We start from the raw sequence: 16,991 nt of genomic DNA on the forward strand, positions 1-16,991 counted from the left end.
GATCACAAACTAGCTAGATCATTTTCTCTTAGAATGTTCCTTAATAGACAAAAAGATAAACTTAAAATTGATGTTATAATTCAAAAAACCAGTTATAGAAAGAACAATAGTATAAATCAAATTGAGAAAAACAAAAGGGGAAAAGTTGAGGACAAATTTGAGCAAATAATTTGTTGTTGTTTTAACTATAATCATGGTTGAATTGGAGGGGAGTCCAGGAAGGCAGGAAGGAAGAATTGGCACTATTAGAATTTTTTTTTGTACTAACAATGAAGCCTAGAAAATGAATTTCGAGGAAGAAAGGTGGGAATTTTGTTCCTTTTTTTAAAACTACTATGTGTAATGAGTTTCTTGCTTCACACATAGTACTCTTTCTGTGTACATTCTATACTTCTGCCTATGACGGGATATATATAGTAGGATCTTGCATGCATTTTACGCTCTTATTTTTTATTAGATAAATAGATATTTAATTCTTTTTTGACCTTTGACTAGATGTATTCTTTTATTGTTATTGTAATACAACAAATGATTTGTGTACATTCTAAACTTTTATCTTTGACTAAAAATATGCACGTTAAACCCTTCTTTGACCTTTAACTAGGTATATTAATATAATTAATGGTAATTTTCCATTCAAGTATCAAAAGGCTAAGATATATTGTTGTTGCAATATAATTAATGGTCATTTTCCATTCAATACCAAAAAGTTCTTATCATTTTATTAATGGACATTTTCCATTCAATACCAAAAAGCTCTTTTCATTTTATTAATGGTATTTTTTTCATTCAATACCAAAAAGCTCTTTTCATTTCCATAAGTATTTTGTGTGAAAAATCTTTTTTCAAGAGAGTAAAATTTATGGCCTTTCTGTGTACATGACTATTCTGAAACTTTTCACTATGATCGAGGTCAAACTCCAAATAAATTTGTAATTGTCTTTTATAACACCTTAAGAATTGTTTCCAATTGTTTTGCCTCTATTCTCTTAATATTTAATAGGGCTACCTTATAAATGAATTCCTAAACATAAACAAGACAACACCTGTAACAATCGGAATGTAGTATCAATCAAGATCTTATCTTTGAACTTCTCCATAAAAAAAATAGCCAACACAAACTAAAATACCCCTACATAACAAAACTACAATAATCAGACTTAACTGTACCAATCTTGTTTGTTTCAACACTTTTTTGAATTTTATAATGATGGGTTGTTTTACACTTGTAACAATATTAGACCAGTTAAATAATATAATTTGACTAGTATTGAAAAAGTTATTCAAAAATAATTTTTTTTATTTCTTAATGTTACAACAATATATTAAATTATTTAAATTCGAAATATCCTATATATGTTGCTCTACCAATTAAAATTTAATACAAATTTAATAAACTAACTAAATGAACATATGTAGATTTGTTCCCTAAGAGTTGTGTTAAATCTCTTTGAAAATTAAGTTCATTCAAAAAGGAAAACTTTCTCCGTAGAAAAATTTAATTATAAGTGTTGATACATAAATTTTAAATAATAATGCTAACTTCATCACACTTTGTATACAAAGAAAAATCTTGATTGATCTCAATTGAACTAAACTTTCAACTTCAAAATATGCATTTTAACATCTTAATTTGGTTTAAGTTGACTTTATTTAATACTCCATCCTCGAAAATGCACATCTAGAATCACCCTCTTAAATGAGTATATAGATGTGCATTTTAGAAATTATTCGTAAAGTACACTTATATTAAATTGAAGTATCTTGATGATCAGTGGAACAACTACAGTCGGAAGAACACCTTCAGTTGGAAAGTTACATTATATATAGGTCAAATCTTACTTTATATTTGTATATATAAGATATCTTAAACACCAGCAAAACAAATGGAGACCTACAACACAATGAAAAGGGTATATATATATATATATATAAAACTTACTAGCTATCAGATTCAATTCATTGCTGTAATTTTTTTAAATGCCTAAATTTGACGTGAACTAATTGAGCAGTAGCTTGGTGACAATTGAATGTAAAAGTATACAAGGGATGTAAGATTGAATATAGAGTTACTTTTTTTTAGTTTTAGTATTCAATATTTGACATCCTTAATGACATTTCTTATTATGTCACTATAAATGTCTAGACACATCTATTATTATTTAAGATTAAATCTACCACTTGCTTGTTGTTATGCATGTTAATCAGAAAAGGAAACTTATAGTAGACATTGTCAGTTGGCTTATGAAAACAACTTCATAAAAAAGAAACAGATCAATCAGAAAATTAATTGATTTTTTTTATAAAAAAAAACATGCTTATAAAAACGGATTCAAGGATAAAATCATACATATTAGAAAATAACATAATAAACATACTTTTATTTCAACATTACATATTATTAATTCATAAATTAAAGTCGGTGTACATTTACTATATTTTTTTATGAAAAATGAAAGATTATTGAAATATACATGCGAAATACTAAATACAAAGCTATTGATGGTATGTTCGTCCTTTGTTTGTTCCCTGATATAAAAAAACTAAATACATGTCATAAGATTAACATTTAAAAATGTTGGGTTTATGATTCAAAATTAAAGGTGTTCAATATAGAATTGACACACTTAATTTATGATTTTGTTATTCACCTTGTACCATAAAAACTATCTAGTAGTTTTGCTTTTTAAAGCTATAGTGTAGCTAAAGACATGTCATTCAGAAAGAAACTTGTAGCTAAAGACATGTCATTCACAAACAATATATATCTTTTAGAGAAGACATCAAGTGACACTTACATTTAATCGAATTTTAAATAAGATATCTTAACTATGTGTGCGTTCTACTTAGGGGCGGAGCTACAACCTGTGAAAGGTGGTCAGCTGACCACCCTTTGCCAGAAAATGAAATCCTATGAATAGGCAATATACTCTGTGTTATTTTGTTATATAAATAAATGCACCCACTAAGTATCAGTGGAGGTTGATAGTCCAGTGGTGAGTGTGTTCAATTCAGTGCCAAATATCTGTCGTTGATTCTTGCTGAGGCAATTGTACTACAACCATTTTTATGTTTGAAGAAAAAAAATGGGAAATGGATATGTAATTTTTTTTCAAACCCACTTACTGGTAATAAATATATTGCACACCCTGTAGCTAAAAAAAATTACTCTTCAAATTTTGAAGACCCTTGAAATTTTTTTTAACTCCGCCAGTGGTTCTACTACCCTGCTAAACTACAATCATAAACTGATATTATAATATCATCTTTTGTCCACTTGACATAACGAGAGTGTGCACTCTCTTAAAGAGAGTGAGCAACATAATATAACTTACATAAAATAATTTTGCGGGTCAAAAAAATTGTTACTTCACCATAATTCTTTTCTATTGTTTAAAAATTATGAAATGTTGTGGCTATAATAACTTTTCAGAACTTCCAAATTCATAATTTTTTATTCAAAATCTAAAGTGTGAATTCACATTAAAAATTTGAATATGACGATAATAATTGAGATAGAAGGAATAATATTTATCGTTACGGACATGCATGATGCATAACTTATGCAGCAATGTAATATTTGCATACACCGAGGCCATCAGTAGATATAGGATAGTCACCGTTAAAAATTAACTAATTTTTCCCTGAAAATTTTAAAAGGGTCAAAAATATTTCTGAACTATGCGAAATCGATTACTTCTGTCTTCCGTTATATTTTAGGGTTAAAAATACCTCGTCATTATTCAAATAGATCACAAATACCTCTCAAGAGTTAACACCCAAAACTTTTAATGACGTGGCTAGCCATATGGACTTGTCCCTTGTCAGGACCGGGGTCTAGACCCCAGACGAGACCAGCGTCATTGACCTCTCATAGATCGCAAACAAGCCTATATATGTCGTCGTTACTTCATCTAGGTTAATTTTAGCAGAAAACTTGAACTCTTGTTTACTTAAATTTTATATTGAAAAACATTGATCTCGCATAATACTATCTAGGTAAACTCATAAACATTCACAACAACCATCTAACTCAAGATAATCACATGAAACATATAGTCATAAATATAGAGTTGTCAAAATGGCACCAATACAACGTGTGAAAGTAAATACAAAAGAAACGCTAGTGGAACATACTCCACTAGCTCATGCCTAGCCTACTGCGTCCGGTTAACTTCTGCATCGACTTGTAAGCTCTAACGTCCAGCTGCACCTACACCTAAAAGTAGATAAATATATGGAATTAATACACAGTTGTACGAAGTATGGGTATATGCAAGCACACACCACGGACATGAATGATTTAGAATATCTCTCTCCTAATAATATGAGTTATAGAAAGTCAAGTCAATGGACTTGCCAAAATCGGTCTAGGAAAGTCATGGCATGAGAGTAACATGCATCATCATACGTATCATATTGCACACAACACATAATATATAGCATATAGCACATAACATATTGCGTATAGCACATATCATATTTCATTTCATTCGTTCATATGTCATGACACCTTGGAATCATGGACTTAACATTCGGACTTCCCAAAATGAGGGCTCAACATATGAGACCTCAACTAGGGAGCCTTCTTTAGCAAACAAAGAGTCTCCTTCTTTCATTCATACGTTCGTAGGCTGGTGTAAACACCAGCTATACCTGGAATGGTTTTTAAAACTCTCATCGGGTTCACTGTGCAATGACCAAGAATGACCTAGTGTCATTACTTGAGTCTAGTTAACCTCTTGATTATCCTATCCAAACACCTTTGGTATCATTCATTTTATCATATTTCATACTTTGAGGAACTTCAATTTTAACCGACATAGATCATGCGAGCATCATAAAATTTGATGTCTTCCCCACACCCAAAGGAGGTGGAGTCAATGGCCAAGGTGAAACCAAGAACATACGTAGCTTGCTTAGGTGGAAACTACTGGCTAGTTCCTATTTTGTCAGCATAGTTCAAAGACTAGGAGATTTAGGGAGACCTATACCTGTCTGAACGGACAGTCTCATCTCATGAGAATTACACGAACCTCTGCCTTCCCGAAAGAAGGAATTGCAACTCATATCTAGCCTATCGGTGCTCAGTATAATGTTTTATTACATTCATCTCATACATCGTAGAAGTTGGCTTCTAGAATGAGGGTATCATAGCTCATTAGATGATTTTTCATCTCACCATTTCGTATAAAATGTAAATTGTCCTTACACTTACATGTAGAGTGTGATTGACACTTGTATATTAATATTCAACACTCCCTTAGGTGAGTACTTTTGGTGACCTTATATAGGCGTAGGTAGAGCTTGTCTCACATGCACTAGCATCATATTATGGTGTCACCCTATTCTTTATTAACATCTTTTTGTTTCATCTTCACTCACCTTTCATTATTTGTTCATCGTATAACATAAATACGCTTTCTTGGACTTTACATTGAGGGAAATTGATTCTAGGCGTAGATACAGCTTGTCTCACTTGTACTAGCCGATCCTCATGTAGCCACTCTTTCTTGCTTATTCATCGTTCAGTATAAATATACTCTCTTAGAAATTTCATTTAGTGAACTGATTTTTAGGCATAGATCCAGCTTGTCTTAAACATTTCGGCCTGGGGAACCCAAGATCGAATCCCCACGCCAACATCCTTTTCTTTTTCTCTCGTTACGTCATTCCTTCGTTTAAACTAAGAGGATGTGGGATCGAACCCCCAAAGCCCCATTTTAGTTTTCTCCTTAATTCTCTTCATTCAGCCGATAGGTTGTGTTTTCGATTCCCACATACCTCATTTTATTATTTCTTTATTTCATTTTTCTCCTCTATCCTTCACCCATACAATAGGTTAAGGGTTCGAACTCCACACGCCTCAGTTCATTTTCTTTCATTTTTCTCCTAACTATTCTCTTGAGATTTACCCCTTTTCGAATCCCCCTCAACTCTTTTTATTATTTAATTTTCTATTACTTGTATATGGTGAGGTTTTGGGTTCAATCCCCACTGACCTCATGCATTTTTAAAAAAAAATTAAAACTAAAATTTTTAACAGTAAGCTGCCGAAACAAATTTCCAGAATGCTTGAAATTTGTTCACCTTTTTTGCAGTCCATTTTCTCAACTTTTAAATGTTAGATTTAGGAAAATTTTCTTGTAGCATCTAGTACATCTTTAGGTGAGTTTTCATGGTTACTTTCGGTAATTTGATCACCTTTTTGGAATCCATTTTCTCACCCTCTTTCACGTTAAACATCAAGACACTTCGAGTAGTTTTTAGGGAGATCTTTAGGTGCATTTTCAAGGCTACTTTCAGTCAAGAATTATCATTCAATTCAGAAACTTTGAATACATATGAACGTCACATTTTTAACATATTCATTCACGTAAAATACAACAATTTAACATGTAAAATTTTATGCTTCAAGTCGAGACGAAAATCTCAGTACACACGTGCAACCACAAGTCAACATATCACACATTTTCGGAAACACTTCTTTCATTTCTATATAATTCCGCATACACATTCAAACACATAATCACAAGCAGCCCTAAAATAATCTACCAAAAGTCATACACACGCATACTTGAATCTTTCAAAGGATCTAATGACAGGGGCATGCAACGGGGACAACCTTAGTTTTTTATTGTGAATAGTCTGAACCTTAGGGGTCTCTTGGGAAAGGGACCAAGAGGGAATAAAACCCATACCTGAAGTCGTTCAAAGATGTTCTTATGGGCTGCCAAAATCCCCACTTAGCCAAAGTCTCTCCACCCAAATCACAAGCACAATCCGTCGAGAACTTAATTTTTACGTTTTGTTTATAAACATATTTTACTTTTGATTTTGAGGGATCAAGTTCTTGACTGTGGATGAACTTTGGTATATTTTTGTTCTGTTCTTTCGTTTTACAAAAAGTTGAGCGCGTAAATAAGGTAAGAGTAGAGAGAGACGTGAGAATGAGTTAGCTTAGGATTAGGAGATTAGGTGGAGACTTAGTCAAATTAGGATTTCTCTTAATTGTTTAAAAATCTTATTTTTTCCAATGGTTAAGCGAAATGACCACTAAGACCCTACAAAATCAGATTATAATCATCAATTTAATGCACCTAAATGTTGCTTCCACCAAGGCTCGAACCTGGGTGAAGCCTAACTTGCGAAAAAGGATAACCCTACCCGAATTGCCCCTCCTCTTTAAATTAATTATTCAATAAATTAAATAATTAGGGTAATTACAATACTACCCATATCTTGGAAAAGACTATTTTACACCTAGACCCTCTAAACCTAAGATTACCCCTTTTAAGTCCGATAAAACTCATCCGGGTGAATCTCTTCAATTCGGGTGCCCTACATGATTGGTTCTCACCTTGCCTAGCTCAACTAACTCACCAAGTTGGTTGTCTAGGCTAGTGCATAGGTTCCGAGTTCTGGTTCTACGCGCAACAACTCGTGTGAACCCGGTCTAATCCATGCATTCTAGGTACGTTTAAGCATTACTTACCATAGTCATTTTCAGGTTGTACATCCCTCCACTTGAGTTGCCAATTAGTGGAGGAACATTAAAAGACTAGTCATTGATCTTTTTAGGCATAATACATAAATGTGCCCTTTCACTTGGCGTCAAATCACATTTATGCTCTTCAACTTTGGATTTGAACAAATAAACACTTAAACTTATATAAAGTTGAACAAATAAACACATCTGTCCTAAATGCTTTTTTTTGTCCTACGTGGTGTCCTACATGTATTGTGTCATGTAGTACTCATGTGTTTATTTATTTAAAAGTTAGATAGTGAATGTGTTTGTTTGTGCATTAATAAAGTTGGAGATCAAAGTTAAAATTTGAAGGCAAGTTTAGGGTCAAATATATGTATTATGCCTGCTTTTTATATTACTATTTTCATTAGTTTTTTAATTGTCATAGTTTTCTTTTAGGCATGATACATAAATGTGCCCTTTAACATTTCTTCAAATTACATTTATGCCCTTCAACTTTGAATATGCACAAAGAGACACTTAAACTTGTATAAAGTTGAACAAATAGACACACATGTCCTACATGTCATTTTTTATCCTACTTGGTGTCCTACGTATATTGTGCCATGTAGGACTCATATGTTTATTTATTTAAAAGTTGGATAGTTAAAGTGTCTGTTTGTGCATTATGAAAGTTGAAGGTCAAAGTTAAAATTTGAATCCAAGTTTAGGGTCCAATATATGTATGATACCTTTCTTCTACTGTATCCGTTCACTTTTAGTTGTCATGATTTATCTTTTTAGAGTCATACTATAGAAATTTTGACTATATTTTAAGTGTATTTTTTCATCATATTGGTATGCAAAAAAATTGCAATTTATAGTACTTTTCTTATAGTCTTTTAATATTTAAATTATGTTTAAAATATCAAATTAATGTGATCTAATTTATCTTTGAAATTAGTCGAATTGACTTTCGAAAAGCGCAACATGACAACTAAAAATAGACAGAGGGAGTAATAACTTTGACTAAGATTTTATGATGTACTTTTTCATCATATTATGCAAGAAATTATAATATATATTATTTTCGTACAGCTTTGACATTTATTATTTAAAATAACGAATTAATGTACTCTAATATAACTTTAAAAATTAGTAAAATTTACTTTTGAAAAATATAACATGACAATTAAAAGTGCGCCGCAGAATCATATTTTTAGGAGAGAAATGAGTAAAAATAAAATGGCCAATATTATATTTTTTGCAGGGAAAATTATTAAATAATTTATACAGATATCCTTTTTATCTCTTACAATTTCGATTTTAAAAAAGCTTCATGTCAGAAAATTCAAATGAAAAATCAATTAATTAGGTTTGACAACTATGTAGGTAAAATTTTTATAATTGGGTGACATTGAGGTTATGGAAAAGAGTTGAGTTACTTTCTAAGAAAAAACTCTTAGTTGAGGGATCATGTGAGATATTGTCTTCTTAATGTTCATGAGTATATGTATATTTTTCATTTTCTCTTTAATAAATTTAGAGATAATTTTGGAGACCTCCTCAAGATATGATTCGGTTACAGTGGACCTCCATGGACGAAGCTACCCTAGGGGCAAGAGTGTTAAGCTACACCCCTTCGCTACAAAATTACATTGTATATATTTCTTTGGCTTGATGTACTACAAATAAAGAGAAAACAATGACAAAAGGAGAAACGGAAAAGAAAACTTGTTCACACTCACATAACTGATTGAAGCGACATAAGTAGAAATATAAGAAGTCTATAATTATACATCAGAACTTACTTCCCGCTTGTCCATGCGATATGGTATCATGATATGGAATTTTGAAATGTTATCATGATATGGAATCATGAGATTAGATTTATGTTTTGTTTGTGTTAGTGTGTCATTTTAATATTAATAAAAATATATATTTTATGTCACATTATATATCTTGTAATGTCTATTGATGGACATTACATTTGTGCCTCTTTTCTCTCATCAATTGTGGAAGAAAATGATCTTTAGTTTCTAATAACTTATGTAACCACCAACTCTTTATTTCATCCATTATTTTATATTTATGTCTAGTAACTTATGTAAAATTTGAGCCATTCATTTGGAAAATTTACTATCCACTATATCCTATTCATTGGAAGGAAGAATTCATCTCCAATAAATTTTGTAGTCTTCATTTGTGTTGAGATACAAGAAGAAACAAGAGAAGTACAAGAAAATATAGAGTGAAAAAGATGAGTAATATTATATTTAGGTTTATGTAGAGAAATAGAGAGTTGAGACATAGAAAATGTTCTAAGTCTTCAACTATATTCAGTATACAGAAGAGAGTATTATATGTTGAAGGAAGGTGTTCTTTTCTGGAGCTTTGGACTCTTCAACTAATCTAGAGTTGTTTGTGTCATACATTGTTGTTGGGTTGTTAATCCTGTAGGGGAAAAGTCAAGAGTTATACTGTTGGACCAGTGTAGATTATGTCGCAGTAGGCTTGAATCTCCTTAAAGAGAGCTAGATATCCGTGTCTCATCCTAAAGATTTGTTTATACATTTTTGGTCATTTTTATTCAACTTTAATTTATTGCATTTTTGGTATATTACACCAACAATTTAAGGAGATTCATGTTTTGCTACAGTTCGAAAAAATGTGGATATCAAGATAGGGATCTCAACATCATTCCTCTCAAACGTCGCTCTCTTCAAGAGATGGAAGAGAAGATGTGTACAGTAAGTATTTTTCTACTCCCTCAAAAGTGGAGAAAAGGTAAAGAAAAAAGATTTACCTAGTATTTTCGGGAATAAAGTGAATCTGCTTTTCATGAAAAAATTGATATTTGAATTCTTGAAATAGTGGGGATTCATGAAATAAAAATAAATCATTGTGAAATTGTGATTTTTGCATCTTTTAAAAAATGCTCTAAGAGAGTGTTACAAGTGCATATATATTAATTGTGGAATAAATAACATGTTATTATTTGGCTATAATGTGATGATTTTTAGATCTAACATGAGACTTTTAAATAAATTATGAAAACCATTTTGAGTAGTCATGTACATATGGTTAGATAAATTTCGTTCTTCAAATGAAAAAAATAAAACCATAAAACATGTGATGAAATTTTCCTTGTCAAGTCACATAGTATGGTTGTGTGAGTCTTGCAACTCCTTTTGATTCAATTGTGTAAGAAAGTTGTGACAAATAAAAACAAATGGAGTTTGCTAGTTTAATAAAAATATGAGTTGTAACAACTTGACTTGATAATATGTTTGCATTACAAGTACTTTGAAGGTACAAGCAAACTAGATGAGAAAAAAAATTCGTGTTATTTAGTGGGATGAGAAAAGCAAATTATTTTGCTATCTCTATTATGAAGGTTGAAGTAAAAACAATAAATAAATTAAACTTCAACTAGTGAAAAAGTGAATTGAAACACTTTATTTTGAAAAAATAATTTTTCTAATTTTGATCAAATGTGAAAGCACCAATATAGTGGTTGAATACAAAATCTTTATTATAATGGTAAATTTAGACTCATGAGGAGAAAAACACAATATTGCAAGATCATATTCATCGTTGGTATACCATCATTGTGGATTGTGTTAAAACTTGTGATAATCTTGCAGTTTCATGAACCAAGGCCTTAGAAAGATAAAGTGTCTGAAGCTTATTGAGGGGGATGAAAATTGAAGCTCATAAATTCTGAGTCATATATGAGGAAACCCAACTTGGACACTAGAGATCCTATAACAAGGTTCAATGAGAAGAACAAATCATATGATGACTTGTTGTGAGATGCACTACTATTAATTTTATTCAATCCCTAAGATGTGAGTGCATTTATCCTATAATTATTTGTGGAGGTTGAGTATTTAAACTCTTAATGAAAGTTTGTATCTCATATGTGTGGGGTGTCAAATTATAGGAGCACCCTTGACAGATTTCACCTATGTGAATATGAAAGTAGGTCGCTTTCTATAAGAATGGGCTTGTTCGAAAAAACACTCATGAAACCGGAATAGCACAAGGTCGTAACTTGCTGGATATTAAAGATTATGCCAACACCTTGATTATTGTTTGTAAGAAGTAATTCTTTATTTCCGTTAAGCAGTCATAGTTCAAGTCTGAGACCACTACTGACTCTGGAGTAAAGGTCATTGTTTTACTAAGTGAAGGTTCAATGCAGAGCACACCTTCATTATGCATAATAGTCTACCAATAACTAAGTTGTGAAAAACTCTCTTATTTTAATATTAAAATGAGTGGGGGATTGTTGGTGTGACATTTTAATATTAATAAAAATATATATTATATGTCACATTAAATATCATGTTATGTCTATTGATAGACATTACATTTGTGCCTCATTACTCTCATCAATTGTGGAAGAAAGTGATTATTTGTTTTTAGTAACTTATGTAACCATCAACACTTCATTTCAATCATTATTCTTTATTTATGTCTTGTAACTTATGTAACATTTGAGTCATTCATTTATTAAATTTACTATCCATTATCTCCTATTCATTTCAAGAAAGAATTCATCACCTATAAGTAGTGTAGTCTTCATTTGTGTTGAGATACAAGAAGAAACAAAAGAACTACAAGAAAATATAGAGTGAAAAAGATGAGTAGTATTATATTTAGGTTTGTGTAGTGAAAGAGAGAGTTGAGACATAGAAAATGTTCTAAGTCAACTATATTCACTATACAAAAGAGAGTATATATGTTAAAAGAATGTGTTCTTTTGTGGAGCTTTGGACTCTTTAACTAATCTAGAGTTGTTTGAGTTATGCATTTTTGTTGGGTTGTTGTGTCCTGGAGGTGAAAAATCAAGAGTTATACTCCTGGACCGGTGTAGATTATGCCGCAGTGGGATTGAATCTCTTTAAAGAGAGCGAGATATCTGTGCCTCAGCCTAAAGATTTGTTTATACATTTTTTTTCATTTTATTTCATCTGTAATTTATTGTATTTGTGGTACATTACACCATCAGTTTGGACATGCGATATGAAATTTTGGTGTTGTATATTTTCTGATAAACATAAAAATCCCATAAGTTCTAAAACTATTAAAATAGCCCCAATTTTTTATTCAATCTTATCAAATAAACATAAAATTATAAAATCGCATAATAAATTTGTATTGACCCTTAAAGTGAAATAGGTTAAACTAGAGCTTCACATGTGCTTCATGAGTTAATAATGTATTAAAATATTAACTTTTGGCATTAGAGGTAATGATATTAGTTTGATAAGTTTGTAAGTCAAACATCAAGGGACGACCAAGATGTTCGATGACTAGACGTCTTTGTGCTTGTCTGTTTTTTTGTGTGTCTTTGCATGTTTTATGTATTTTTGGGGATTCTATTTGATAGGAGAGGATCCTAAGACCTAGATGAGAATGTTTAGGGTTTGACTTCAGGGTACGACTCCCCAAGGGACACCCTAAGGGTCCTTGAGGAGGAGCCAAGACTTGGCAAGAAAGCTGTCAAGCACTGCCCAAATGACGACCCTAGTCGACGGGAAAGATTGAATGACGCCCCGTCGTTTGGGGGCATAGATCCACACTTAGTTATGAGAGATAATTCCCCAATAAATGACTCTCTAAAACAAACTACGCCTAGCAGGATGGGTCTTCATTCAAATGACGCCCAGTAGATGGGTCCGTCATTTGGAAGCCTGCAAAAGTTGTTTGCAATTCTGTCATGCTTGGGATGTTCTGGTAAATTCATCCCAAGTCTTTTAAAAGTTATTGACGGTTGTTTTAGGGGTTTTTAGGTATTTTAAATTAGTTTATACTCCAAGAACCTAAGTTAGTCTTCACTTTTCAAAACCAAAACCTCCCACCCAAGAAAAACTCTCTCAAAACCCGACTGAAGCTTGAACTCAAGGTAGATCTTGGATTGAAGGTTTTGGGTGATTTCTTCACCAAATCTCGTGGGTTTCTTCATAGAAGGTATATGGTAGTTCATCCTTGACTCTTCTCTCATTAAAGGAGCGAATCCAAAGACTTTTCAAAAAGGGTTTCAAATTCCTAAATTCTTCTATTTTGACTTCTAAGTATGAATTCTTGCATAAAAATGTTTTAAATAATGAAATATGATATTTTTCAATGTTAGTTAATGATTTTACAGTCAAAAACTCAATGAACCCATGAATATGCAAATCCTCAATTTTTAACTTATGAAGTGGGTTTAATGTATATGATTAGATAATACTAGAGAAGTGTTTCTTATGTCGTATTGTGAATTACCTACGACCTTTGTGCTTTATTATGATGATTTTATGGAGAATTGAGAAAAGGTGGCAAAAGCTTGCATGAAGGATAAGTTGATCTATCTTGCTTAGTTCTTATTGAATTTATCTTATGTGTGTGCATTGTCATTATGTGCTTGAAGACATTGAGATGTTATATTGTACAAGCATGAGTTGTGTTTTAATTCGTTTATGGAAAATAAGTTTTTTTATAGGTTTTCGACTTTTTTAGAGTCGCCACTTAATTTTTTAAGGAAAATCAAGAAACTTTTATTTTCAAAAGACTTAAACAGAAAATCATTTTAAAAATTTAAAAGGGGGTTTGGGGATTCTTATTTATATTTTGGGAAGATTTTTACAGCACCTAAAATATTCGCTAAATTGCGATTATCCGACAACTAACTTATTTGACTAAAAATATTCTAACTTAATTTTTTTAGATAACAATTTTTTGAAGTTTTTTTGAAAAATGGAAGTATTAATTTTACTATCTAAGTGAATTTCAATTTGTAAAATTTATTTTAAGCATATTTACTTATTTGATTTAATCGAGTCGCTATAACAAAGTGACGTCTTATGGGGGATTTGAATTTTTCTAACCTTAAAACTAATAATAAGTATCAATAAGCAAATAAACGATAAAGTAAAGAGAGAGAGATAGAGAGAGAGACAGAGACAGAAACAGAGAGAGAGAGAGAGAGAGAGAGAGAGAGAGAGTTGGGTCCAAATACGATTTCTATCCGCCTGGACCGGTATTTGGACCCATTTTACTTTGGATTTTTTACCCATTTCAATTTTGTACCTATCCTAAGTTCTAGCAAAATAATACAAAGATCAAGTGCTTAGGCCCAATTTTAACAAAATACAACATTAAATAAAAAAAAGTTTGCTTTTGGCCGCACGACTTCAACTCTTCAATTGACTTCATATCCTCTAATTTTTGGGGATCTTTTCGTCGATTTTATGTTTGGGAGATTCGATGGAGAATTCGAGCATTTACGGCTCTCTCGAAATACAAGAGGGGAGGCAAGAGTTCATGGCGAACTCAGACAGTTTTTACATGATAAAAATGGAAAGGAACACTAGCATACGACCTAACCAAAACGGACGGTAAAAAAGAACATACTAAATTATGCAAAGGGAAGAAATGAGAAATATATACTTATAACATAATTAAAGGAAATCATATAAGGCCAAACAGAAAGCTAAAAAAATGACTAAAGAACATGCTGATCGCTCCAACTAAATTAATTAGCATGGTAGTTAGCAATATGCGCTAGAGTGATCAAAATCAAACTTCACTTCACTACATAAAATATTAAAATGAACAATATTTTTTATGAGAATTAAGTAAAAAGTGAGCCAACAAGACACCTACAGACATTACTAGCATATGCATAAGCTGGGGAGGAAAAGAACAAGCTAAAAAAATTAACATGATAGTCAAGTCTCACATACTACTCTTTTTTTAAAAAAAAAAATACAATTCAACACTAACAAATTTAGCACTTAGAGAGCACTTGAACAAATGGCAATTTTTCAGCAATAAACTCATACTTAAGTCGCTAACACATGCACATGAATGACCTTAGACTTTGAACAAGAATCTCAAAAAACTGCACATTTAAGACAGCCTCGAGACAAGAGAGCACTCATGTACAAGAAAAAAAAAAGAAAGATTAACAACAGTACTAGGATGATAGTTAACTTAAACGCGAGACAATCGATTAACACACGAGAGATCTTACTAAGCAAACAAAGTAACTCAAAACTCTAGGTGACATGCTACAACCTGCGGAAATTATACAAAATATTTAACTATAATTATCTATCAATTAGACAAAATAAAGAAAGAGACTTCCCATATATTAGTTAGACCTCATATTCCGCACATATAAAGTAAGGGAAAGAACTAATTCAAATATAAATGGATTCACTGTTAAAGAAATTTGACTAACATAAACATGAACTCAAATCACAACAACTACAAATTCTCGTATTTAAATACAATACTCAAGAATCCCACCAAACGGTAGCTCGGTAAAAGAATATAAATAGGTAATTGTCACGACCCAAAACGGGCCGCGACTGGCACCCACACTTATCCTACTATGTGAGCGAACCAACCAATCTAATCCCCAACATTTCAACCATAAATAACAAAATATAATGCGGAAGACTTAAAACTCATTAATGAAAATCGATTAAATAACTTATAAAAACTCAATACTATTTATTCCCAAAACCTGGAAGTCATCACCACAAGAACATCTATCCTCAAATTACAAATCTAAGAGTATCTAAGAATCTAAAATAAGTAAAAAGCTAGTCCATGCCGGAATCTCAAGGCATCAAGACATGAAGAGGAAGATCCAGTCCAAGCTAGAAGCAATAGCTCACCCTGAAATCTGGCTTGATGAAGACTGGCTAGAGTTGCGGCTGAGTTGAAGACGATGGCACGTTTGCTGCACTCCACAAATGACAAAGAAAGAAACATACAAGTAGGGGTCAATACAAAACACAAGTACTGAGTAGGTATCATCGGCCAACTCAAAATAGAAAACAGTATATATCAGATAATATCATAAATCAACTACAATACTCAACATGTAGCAACAACAAGTTCTATAATCTTTAATAAGCACCGCCAAGTTCACCCATGAGGACTCAAGCCTCAACACCATACCCATTTGGGAATTAGGTTCATTAGATTGAGTATATTAACATCTTTCAAGATTCATTATCTTTATTTCTCTCGTGTCGGTACGTGACACTCTGCTCCATATACTATCCTCGTGTCGGAACGTGACACTCCGATCCCCTAATTCTACGTGTAGGTTCGTGACACTCGATCCCCTAATTCTACGTGTCGGTTCGTGACACCCAATCCCCTAATTCTACGTGTCGGTTCGTGACACCCGATCCCCTAATTCTACGTGTCGGTTCGTGACACCCGATCCCCTAATTCTACGTGTCGGTTCGTGACACCCGATCCCCTAATTCTACGTGTCGGTTCGTGACACCCGATCCCCTAATTCTACGTGTCGGTTCGTGACACCCGATCCCCTAATTCTACGTGTCGGTTCGTGACACCCGATCCCCTAATTCTACGTGTCGGTTCGTGACACCCGATCCCCTAATTCTACGTGTCGGTTCGTGACACCCGATCCCCTAATTCTACGTGTCGGTTCGTGACACCCGATCCCCTAATTCTACGTGTCGGTTCGTGACACCCGATCCCC

This window comes from Solanum pennellii, chromosome 9 (genome assembly GCF_001406875.1).
Source record: "Solanum pennellii chromosome 9, SPENNV200".
Taxonomy (NCBI): domain Eukaryota; kingdom Viridiplantae; phylum Streptophyta; class Magnoliopsida; order Solanales; family Solanaceae; genus Solanum; species Solanum pennellii.